Below are 11,831 nucleotides of genomic sequence, written 5' to 3' on the forward strand. Positions count from 1 at the left end.
CGAGCAAGATTTATCGCCATTAATATCCTCTCACTGCGGTAGAATCTATCATAGTCCAATGGGCGGAAAATAATTTTTACTTTAAAATAAATAGGTACAAGGAGAACAAATTATTAATACGATGGAAGTATGTTCAATAATATTATCGTTCTTATTGACGCTTTCGCGAATTCTTGATAATTTTTATCGAACGAAACAAAATAACTCCGGTATCTATATTTCCATTCCCTTTCAGAGAAGAGAACGAAATCCGCCATCAAATTCCCGTTTCTCTTCCCCCTCATCGATCTCATTTCTGGAATGATAGCCAGATTATCCGGCTGGATGGCCAGACACATCATCATCGGCGGCTTCTTTGTCTTCGATGATTCTCCCGATGAGAATTAGGTACCCGCTGTCTTTCACCGGGTTGCCGAGGTGGGAATAAGGGGATGGATAAGAACAAAGAGGGACGTCGACGAGGCTTCCCTCCGTTGGAATTAGTCGAGAAGGATGGCGGAAGAAAGACAGCGTCTTCGAGCGGAAGCGTACAACATTTCGAGTAATTATAATTCCTTTCTTTTAAGTGGGGGGAAAAAAGCCCATTACTTTTTGAATCGAGTATTTTCGCTTCCTTTCAAGATACTTTTATCGTCATCGCCAAGTTTGTTCCCTCTCCTTCTCGAGATAGTTGAATTATTTTCGAGGAAGAATCGTTGTAAGGAATTGCTTTAAATACGCACGTTGAATACACGTATCTACCCCTTCACTCGTTCGTGCTGATCCCTACCCTCTCTAAGGGTTACCTTTTATTCACCGTAGAAAGCTACAAAGAGCATAAGGGAAATTGAGTTTCGAGTAGCTGCACGAGGAATGCACGCTTCTTAGGGAGCATTCTTCTTCTCGTCCTTCTTCCTTCATTTCTGTTAAGGCCTTTCCTTTTTTCCCATCCCTACTTCTTCTTTTCTCTCTCTCTTTTTCCCTTCGATAAACTCGTTCGAGACGGACCAAGTTTCAACAAACTTAAAGGAGTTACCGACCCAGTGTAAAAAGTTTGGATTTTAGGTACTCGCAGATTTTAAGGTTCCGTGAGTTTCAGTTTATCAGTATTACACAAATTGTCCAGGATTGTCTCAACAAGTGTTTGTGTCGAAGATCGATATCATTTTTTTTTTGTTTTTTACGTATATGTAAATATATTTTATTATAAAAAGTTTTCAGAAGAAATCGTAGTTTGTTAACTTTCTCAAGTTTCTCGAGAAACTTGATAATTCCGTAATGAACAAGGTAAGAGGAAAAGAAGAGAATGTATATAAGGTTGCTTTTGATGCATCGGGCTCTTCAGCTAGGGAGACAGAAAGAAGGGGGGAACAAAAGTTTTTAATTAGTGGCTAGTAACCAAGTAATTAATTAACATGGTAATGCGCACATTAAGGAATCCCTCTGGTTGAAAGCGAAAAATCTTCCTTCTCTTTACATCAGCGACCAGCGATTTCGAAAAAAACCCAAGCATTTGCACCGATTTTTTTTTCTCGTCGCTTTCTCTCGCTCAAAGCCCCTATTTTCATAACTATTTTCATAACTTTCTCGCATATTTCGCGTTACGTAATGGAAAGAAACGTTGGAAGAAAAAGGGATCCTCATCCGCCGCTGGACGAGCCGGTTCAACTTTTCCGCTTAAAAGGCCGCTTAATCACAATTTATTTGGACCAAGTTTTCATTGCATCTCCTTAAAGATGATACATGCACTGTTCGCAGCCGAGAACTTTCTTGTGAGATTGTGAAAATTCTCGCGAATTCGCGTCGAAAACGGAAACGCGAAACCAAATGCGGATCTGGGCAAAATTTTCCCAGAAATTCTCGAATTTTTGTATCGTCCAATTTTACTCGAATTTCCTTTGAAAACGGAAACACGCATAGAACTCTCGAATTTTTCTCAAATTTGTTTTCAATTTACCGTAAAACAAAAAAAAATAGAATGAAATAAAAACAAGAAAAATATTCACATATAAAAATATTTACATCAAAATATTCCTTCTTTCGTGTTATCGAATTTTTATCTCAAATTTCTTTCCAATTTCCTTCGAAAATAAAAGCGTATAGATAAAACGACGATATATTTGACTGCGTTTTTTCTGCAATTTTCGAATCCCTCCTCAAACTCGAGATACGAGACCAAAAACGAGATGATGGTCTTCCTGGAATCGGTAAGGATTAATCGACATTCGTATAAATGCTGTTTCCCTGTTCGAGGTGGGATACGCATTGAGAGGAATTGCCAGGATAAGAAATTTTATATTGCCGAGGCATTGCGGGAGTTACATTTTTATACGTTGCCCGATACAATTTTCTGGCGCGACGTAAACGCGCACGGAATGTGCAGAACGTCTCCCTCCGGCGCGTTACAATGCCCCACAACTGCGACGAGTGTATCGTTTCTTTCAACCATTCGCCGCAACGCTAAAGTCAATCGTTTTGCGACGATTCGACGAGTTTTGATTACGAAGAAGAGATGGAAAATTTAAATTTCCACGTCGCACGCGTGTCATCTCTTTTAGATTTTGATCGTTAGATCGCGTTAAATCTCGTCTCGTTCGGATAAGGGAAAATGGGGAGCGGCCGAGATCTCTTGACAGCCGTGAGGAATGCAAATTGGCAAAGCTCGCGCCCTCCCACGCTCTTCTGCCCCACCGTGTCGTCGTCGCGTTTCAAGGTTTTCCTTCGTTCTTATTTCCACGTGCATTTCCTCCAAGCAACGTAATCCCTCTTTTTAAGACGGGGTGTACTTTGGAAAAGTAATGCAGAAACTCGCTACAATGATTCGCAATTTAGCAACTTCTCCTCACGTTTTCCCCGCCCGTGTCATCAGACTTTTAGATTTTTCTTTTTGTGGTGGCGAGCAACGAAACATAATTTTTCATTCCAGTTGCGAGATTCACTTTTTTGTCATAGTTGGCGAAAAATTAAGAGGGGAACGTTTAGATCTTAGCGTTCAATCAGATAGTTGCATGTGAAATTTTATAAATCTGCACGTAAAAACACTCGAAGACGATATAATGACGTTGAATGCAACTTGAATATTAATTTCATTAATTACCTTATTATAAAGAATAGTGTAATGAAATTCTCATAAAAAAATTGCAAGAATTGTTAATAACAATTAATTTTAATTTCTTAACAAAAAAACTTCCATCTCATCTCAATTTTCATCCGAATTTATTCGTTCGATCAATCCTTCATTCACTTTCATCTATTTCTCCAATATTAATAATTTAACCAAATTAACGAATCATACTCGATATTTACATTCAATACCCAATTCGAAAGAAACGAGAAATCACGCGGCCAAGGATTCAACAATCTCAGATTTCTTCCCAGGATTAATAGATCATCGATTAGCATCTGAATGTGTCACGCAACGGTGCATAAACGCGATTCCCGCGTTTATCGCAAGGGATTTCGCGTCCTCTCTCGCGTCCAAATGAAACGTCCCGTTGATCAATAACACCGTCACGTGGCGGCCGACCGCCGGAAGCGGCCGTGGTTTCACGTTGCAACGTTATCCTTTCCTGTGCGGGGTCGCGGCCGCATAAAGCGCGCGCTCGACCGTGATTCCCTCGCGCGTGGGAGGCGCAGGCCTGATAAGCGATGCGCGAATTACAACGTGGCGCGTTCCACACGGGGAGCGCTCGACTTTATTCGATTCGCTGCGCGGATTGGATCATTCGTGGTTGCGATCGAAGGAGAGCGATTTCAATGTTTATTTTAACATTTTTTTCTCGAGCATACATTATGTTCAAGCATTTACATTTTTAGAGAGAAAGAAATAACATTTGTTTTAACGTTATTTAAATTTTGGGATTTTGCAAAAGAGCAGAATGTACGATGGAAGAACTTGAGGAAATTGTCTTGGAAATCTTCTTGTTGTCTTGTTAACGTTGAAAAAATGACTTTTTTTTAAATTCGATACGTTTATCCGAACATTCGGTTATTTATCAGTGAAAGAATAGTATGGGAGAATCGAAAGATGTTTAATTATTCAATATTTTTTTCTTCAAGCATTTACATTTCTAGAGATTAATAACTTTATTTAAGGTTATTTAGATTTTGGGATTTTGCAAAAGAGCAGAATATACGATGGAAGAACTTGAGGAAATTGTCTTGGAAATCTTCTTGTTGTCTTGTTAACGTTGAAAAAATGACTTTTTTTTAAATTCGATACGTTTAACACACTTATTTATCAGTGAAAGAATAGTATGGGAGAATCGAAAGATGTTTAATTATTCAATATTTTTTCTCGAGTATACTCGTTTAAGCATTTCTAGAGATTAATAACTTTATTTAAGGTTATTTAGATTTTGGGATTTTGCAAAAGAGCAGAATATACGATGGAAAAACTTGAGGAAATTGTCTTGGAGACGAAATCTTTTTGTTGTTTTGTTAATGTTGAAAAAATGACTTTTTTTTAAATTCGATACGTTTATCCGAATTTAACACTCGGTTATTTATCAGCGAAAGAATAGCATGGAAGAATCGAAAGATGTTAAATTATTCAAAGGGATAAAATTAATTTCCGATCGAGCTAAGTTTACCACTTACAACTTCGGGATATTCCAAGTTTAAATTCCTCTTTCTTCGCGATTCTCTTTGATCCAAACATCGGAACAATTTACAACTCGTCTTACATTGAAGATGGAAGGATCGTTAAATAGTCGATTCACAAGATTCATCTCAGGATGGATTGCCTCGAATCTTGGCAAACTTGGCGCGCGCGCGCCTCGATTTCAAGTTCGACTAATTCGAGGTAGATTCCTTGACAAACTTAAACGTTCGAGAAATTTAATACGCGCCTCTCGCGTGACGGGATTCTGATTATCCCGTGAATGATTATTGGTACAGAATTGAACATCCACTTCGGTATGCACACGCGACAAAGCTGATGAATTTCGGTGTGGACGTCGATTAACTGCGGTGGAATGTTGAAATCGTGTTAGGCTGGAAGGGATGCGAGTTAAAGTCAACTCGCGATGGAATCTTGAAATTTTCGATCGTTATATAAGACTGTTATAAGATTAACTTTCTTTAAATCGATCAATTGATTACAAATAATAGATAGAAACTTTAAACAACTCGAACGTCTGTTGAGCAAGTTTTTCAAACTTGAAACCTCTTCAATAAATTCCATCCGATTTATGAATATTTTTTCAGGAATTGTACGATTCATCAACCTGGTACAAAGAAAATCAGAAATTCAGAACTTCTGTTCAGCAATGTTGTGCATTCCATCGAATCTTCCCTCAGAGTTTTCCTTCGAAAGAAAAATCTAAACTCCCAACGAAATTGAACGAAAAATTTCCACGCGTTCCATAAAACTGATTCCCTCTTCAAAATACTAATCCTCGACAGCTTTTTGGACACACTCGAGGAGATTTGTTCGGTTAAAGATAATCCTGAAGATTCCTTGAAAAATATTCGCCACGAGTTCCTTTCAGTCAGAGAAATTATCTTACTCGTTCGTCTTCTTACCACCTGTCACACATTAATTCTCCAATATTCTAAATATTCTTGTTGTTTCAACATTTCAATTTCAAAGTTGTTTAAATAAATTTCAATCGATATTTGAAACGGAGTTAATCATTTCGTTATCTTGACATTTTTCATTGAATTAATCATGTTCGAGATGTATAAATAATAAATCTGTCGCGAAAATTGTAGGGGGATTTGCGAATCTTTTGGAGGATCAAGCTGTCATTGCACAGGGAAAGTTTGATTACGAAGTATCGACGAGTCCTTTTACGTTATACGATCGAGCAAATAAAACTTCCCTTCATCCTATCTTCTCTTATATCTCAGAATCATACGATGACGATGTAAGATGCGTTTAGTGGAATCGTGGCATTCATTCAGAAATGCTCTTTCTCTCGTTGGATAAGTCTCGTTGATTTATGATATTAATACAAATCAATATTTTTGCACATTTGCATTCGTTCGCGGAATTTTCCCACATTAACATCTCGTATTTATTATTACGATAACAAAAATATCGAATCGGAATCGTGTCGTTCCAAAAAATATTAGAAACAGAATTTAATATCAGAGTACGATACGATTAGAAGCTTTCACGATCCGCAAAATTAATGGGATCGAGCGAAATGTGCGTTTTGACATCTCGCTAGCACTGCAATTTGATAATGAACCGAAAATACCACGGTAACGCGATACTGGTTCCACGATATTAATTGGAATAAGTACAACTTGTTGATAAAATAACGAATTAAAAAGAAAGAATAATAAAAAGGACTTATTCTATTCCGAATAAATCTTCCTCCGTCCAAATAGACTCGCATCTAGTCAGAGTTCGTTTACTCGTTAAGCACACATCTCTTCCTCGATGTTTCTCTTCGCGGAGATCCTCTTGGCTAAAGGTTTCAAAAGGTTTCACAAAGAAGCAGGCGAACCCGCGATAATCTCAATTTTCCGGGAGATCGGTCGTTCGTTGGAGGGTATTCAAGCCGCAAGACGATCGAAATCAAAAGCCACGCGAAGTCGCTTTCGACGCTTTCTCGTTCGGGACGAGTATCCTCTAACGAAGACCGGATACGTGCCAACTGGCCCTTGCCCGACTTTCGACTCGACGGTTATGATCGTGGAACCAACGTGGAGCAAAAGGTTCGAGATAAGGGATGGAAGGTGGTTAACAATGGCCCAAGTAACCGAGTTGTGGTTCGTTTAAAATTTCGTGAAACTCCAGAACGTTTCTACGTTTGTTCTACCTATTATTCGATCCTCTAATAACGGAATACGTTGTTCTTCCATTCTTTTTCCTAGAAAATTTCGTACGATCTCTCTGAATTTCTTCGATTCTTGTTAGACGTTTTTGCTAGATTTTGATAGATTGATAATAGTTTCGAGTGTTGACCTGTTCGAGATCGAAACTTGCAATTAAATTACGATAATTTCGAGAAGGAGAATATTTTAAAAAGGATATTTTTGCGAGGTTATATCTGTATATATAGACTCGGTCAATTTGCTAATGAACAACATCGCAGTTTGTTGTATTTGTTCGTCGAATAACGGTTTTAGAGTGGGAGACGCGGAGAGCTCTGTTTGTTAATATCCTCCGGGCCGGAACAGATTTCATTGTTCTGTCAATATGTTTCACATGAATATTGACGTGCAAATATTTGACCAACGGTTTTCCAACTTGTTCAACCTTTTCGTCTATCAATTTTGGTAATTAAATACCGTCTTATAAAAGCTGTGAAAGCTGTGTTTGTTAATTAATCGGATCAAGTTAAAAGACTGGTTTCATACGCCGCGTGATTATAAATGAGCATACGCTCCGAGATAATAAAATCTACCCGTTTCGTTTAATTTAATAATCAAGTTCACGCGAAACTCATCGATGACCCGTTTTTGATCCGATTAAAATCAACCGAACTTTTACTTTACAAATTGTAAACTTCGAATTCTCATCCACAATTATCGTCAGATTGTTCTTAACATCTTTCAACTCGAATATCTTCCCCCTTACTTATAATTAAACATCGCTTTCGCTTTCCACAACTGACACAAAGAAAAATAAAAACTCTCTCTCAAAAAAAGAATATCGCAGCTCGACGGAGAGAGAGGGCATTGGGTCGACACGCGGGAGGGTTCGTTTAACACGCGCGTGCCGGGTTAACGCGCATTACAACGATTAAACTTGCCGCTTTATCGGCCCGTGTCGCCAAGTGTCGCCAGCGAGAAAATTGAATCGTCGCCCTCCCCTCTTCCCCTCGACGTCCATGTTCGCCCCGGATCGATAGGCTTTGAAATCGGCGTGTGCCGTTTTAACGTTGCCGCCCGAAATTGGATCTCTGTTGTCGAACAACCTCCCGCCGAGTTGTTCGCGCCAACTTGCCAGCCATATTGCGTTCTGCCAGCCGAACGAAGAGAGCCGCGTGGTTGCAGAGGTCTCCCAATTTCTTTTTTTCTTTCACTTTTCTTAATTCCTCTCTTTCCATATTTGAATTTCGCGGGAATCCTTCGACTCGTGCTGTAGGATATGTGCCGCATGTAGAGGATGTAGTGTAGGAATTTCTTAGGTATCGAATGATATTTGGTTTCTTTTTTTTCCTTCGTTTTCTTTTTAGAGAGGCTCGTATTTTAATTATTTTCTATGGGACGGAGGATCGCTTCTAATGAATTTTAATGGGTCGAACGACACATTAATCAAGTTGGACAGGCTCTCTTTTGTACTACCTTGGTGCTCGACCTCTTTGCGACTTGCTTTTTCATTTAATCTTTGCCAATTATATATGGCACGTACATCGAATCGGTTGCTATTACCCTTGGACGTACACTTTTTCTCGTGTCAAGATTGTCCCGAGTGAAGAGGGAATTCTTTTACGATGTTTGCGTCGAAGTTATATAAACTGTTTGTCTCCCCATTGCTCCAAGAATTTGCACAGAAAGGATACTTTTCGAATATTGCGTAAAGTAGAAAGGATCCTTTTCGTCGAGCAATTGGAAAAAATCTCCATAAACGTCACAATTTAAAAAAAGTCTTACAACTGCTCTTATTTTTATGCTCCCTCCCTCCATCCCTCCCAGTATGGACTTTCGAATTTCTCTTCCAAACTACGCTCATCCTCCAACAGCGTAACGAATGATTCCTAACTATCTCCCACGATCGAAAAGTTTACCTTTCTCGACTTCCAGTCGTTAAAAATAAAGAACAGTTCCGACAAATATCAATTTTCACCTCTAAAAAAAAAGAGAAAAAAATCAAAGAGATGCAACTCGACTGTGAAACATCATCCTGGCAAAATTTATTTCTCAAATTATTTATTTCGAAGAATAATCGTAGATAGATATGTTCATTAATAAACGTGGTAACGAAATATAACATCGACTGGATAGATATTTCCATCGGATGATGCACGATGTCTAAAAAGTAGTCTTGGTCCGCCCATAAGTCATAGGTTCCATTCCAATATCGCGTGGTGGCGCAAAACCGTTGGACGTCTTCTGTTCCGTGGATTCCACGCACGTACGTTATAACATCCGGTCGATTCGCCGCAAAATGGACGCGCGTTTGCCTCGATGACAGCACCGTCGCGCGGTAAACGTTTAACAAAGTTTCGAGATCGACAATACGGGCAATAACTTATTCCATTACGATTACCCTCTGTTTCTGCGAGGAATCGCGAGCCAACGCTGTTTTATTAATGCCGTTTGAATAATGCATCGGCCTCCGACGATCGGCTCCGACCCGAATATATCGCCAAGCTTTACCAGCGCACAATGGCCACGAGATCGGATGCTCCATCTCCAATGGATCAAAGTTTCGAAGGATCCTCTTTCCAGGATCCCCGCCTCGGGATTAACAGACAGTTTCCAAGGTAATTTTTACAAGAATTATAAGGTTATTATTAACTGTTATCGAATGAAGATGGAGCTTGGAAATTTCCAAGGCTCCACGTGAAATGGGATTTTAAAAATTAAGCCAGCCTATTCCTTTTCACCCTTGTTAGTAGAAATTTGTTTTACCTTCCTGGAAATTATCCAGAATTTCGAAATCTTTTATATTCGAGTATAATGATATAATTGATTTGTTATAGGAGATTCATTCGTTGAAAATCCATGGATTCAAGGGTTAAAGGAGAATCAACCGACTCGAGGAATTTCAGATACGATTAGCGAGGCATGATTGATTAACACCAACTTACTATATTTTACTCCCGACTTTTCGTGACTATGATGGAAGAGTTTCCAAGAACACACGTTCATCCTATGTATATCGTGTATATCGACAGGATGATCCCAGAATTTCTTCAGAAGCGCGCTGCCCGATCTCGACACAGCTCGAGGAAGATCCACGGTGACGGGTCGCGCGTAAATCCTGCCTGTTATCGAGCTACTCAAATATTTCTGCGGGGAAATCCTCCATCTTCTTTCGTGGCGCAAAGATTTATCAGTACCAAATCGCGGATCAAAATCGCCCGACGAAAGGGCCGATACGTTGTCAGTTGGAATTTGTCGGATCTTGATACAGATGAATCTTCGATGCGTGAAATGTCGATATCGCGTGAAAACGTGAATAAATATTTCTTATATAATATGTACCTTTGATAAATTCCATTAAATTTAAAATCCTCCCAATCCATGATCGTCTTGTGATCGTGTTGTTTTTAAAAGTATTTTAATTTTCGATATTAAATCAAAGATATCTTGGATCAGTTAATATTTACCATACCGTAGTTTCGATGTAAAAATTACGGTTGTATTCGAGGCAAAAATTCTTCTATTTGCATATATATTTGAATCGCGAATGTAACGTGAATTCATATTGCACGGAATGTGAATTCATGGCACAAAGTAGTATGAATAGATATAAGAATCTACAAGATTTTATCCTGAAACACGTACGTACTTAACGATTGAGTTTTACTACTGGACAAACATTTTAGCGCAACTACTACTACTTTATCGAAAAGGAAAATTTATCCGTCAACACATCTATATTCGCGATATTATACTTTAACGTTTAAATTTTCCATAGTTATTCATACATCGATATATTGCAGAGATCCACGCGATGGATTTATCGAGTTTCACTACTAAAAATTTTTCCAATTTTTTAATCGAATCCGTTTCTTATCTAGACGAAACGAGGCGCGTTTTCCAATTACAGATTATTTTTAATACACACGTGGGAAAAATCTTCAGCTTCTATCTCCCTAATGGAAAAAGATTTTTATCCTCGAATGAAAAATATCCATTCCAATCCTTTCCTTTCGACTTTTTCGGATCATTCGGGTTCATTACGCGCGAAAAATCCAAACGAGGCAAAAACTCTTTCTCCTCCCCTCTCTATCCTCTTTGGACGAACGAACCGATTCCCAAAAACTGCCAAGGATCCCATGAACGTACAGACATTTTGCATTCGATCGCATTCAATTTCCCGGGGTTAAACCGCTCTTCTTCGACGAGCGTCGCTTTCATTTCGATTCCCCCTCTCTCTCTCTCCCCTATTCTCCCCTCGTCCCCGCCGCCGATCGTCTTTTAATACCGAATCGTCAAATCGTGAAATCATTCCATCGTCACACGGACGGGGTGGCGTTGGATCTCGCACAATTTCACGTAAATTTCGCGCGAAACACTTCGGGGACACGTAACACACCCGGCGACAACGATATGACGCCCGCTTATGTGACGTTCGATGGTAACATGTGGCGCTGTGTGACTGATGCTCGCTATTTCGCCGCATCAGATGCACGGGGGAGATCGGTGGCGATTAAAACGAGCCGATCGAGACTTGTGCGTTGGATAAGGAAAAGGCGATAAGCGTTTCAAAAATTTCATCTCACGACTTTCCGCATCGTCTTTTTTGTTGTTACAGGAATTTATACATCTTTTTCCTCTCACGGATGGAATCTGGGTCCAAAGTTTAATTTTAATCGTGTCCTGATAAGAAGGAAATGAAAATGAAATTTCGTTGGGAAATTTACATTAAAAGAAATATATTGTATTGTGAGATATCTCAAGTTTATAAGAACGAAAAGGTTAAATGGACCGTGAAAGATATTGTGTATTTGTCAGAAGATGTTCAATCTTCGACGGGTTGAAAAAGACTTTCAATAATTTTTCTCCAGACCGCTGAAGCATCTCGAGCAGATTCTAAGTGACTGTGAATGCTTGAATGAACGCGGCCGATTAAACGTTCCCGAGCTCGTAATAATTTTACCGTCGCTAACAGACTGCCGCTTCTTAAGTTATACGTTCAGCATTTTATATGGGCGTAATATAATAATAGCACGATGAGATGATCGGTTTATCATTTTTTTTTCTTTTTTACTCCTTCTTCG

Source organism: Apis cerana, linkage group LG1 (assembly GCF_029169275.1).
Source record: "Apis cerana isolate GH-2021 linkage group LG1, AcerK_1.0, whole genome shotgun sequence".
NCBI lineage: Eukaryota > Metazoa > Arthropoda > Insecta > Hymenoptera > Apidae > Apis > Apis cerana.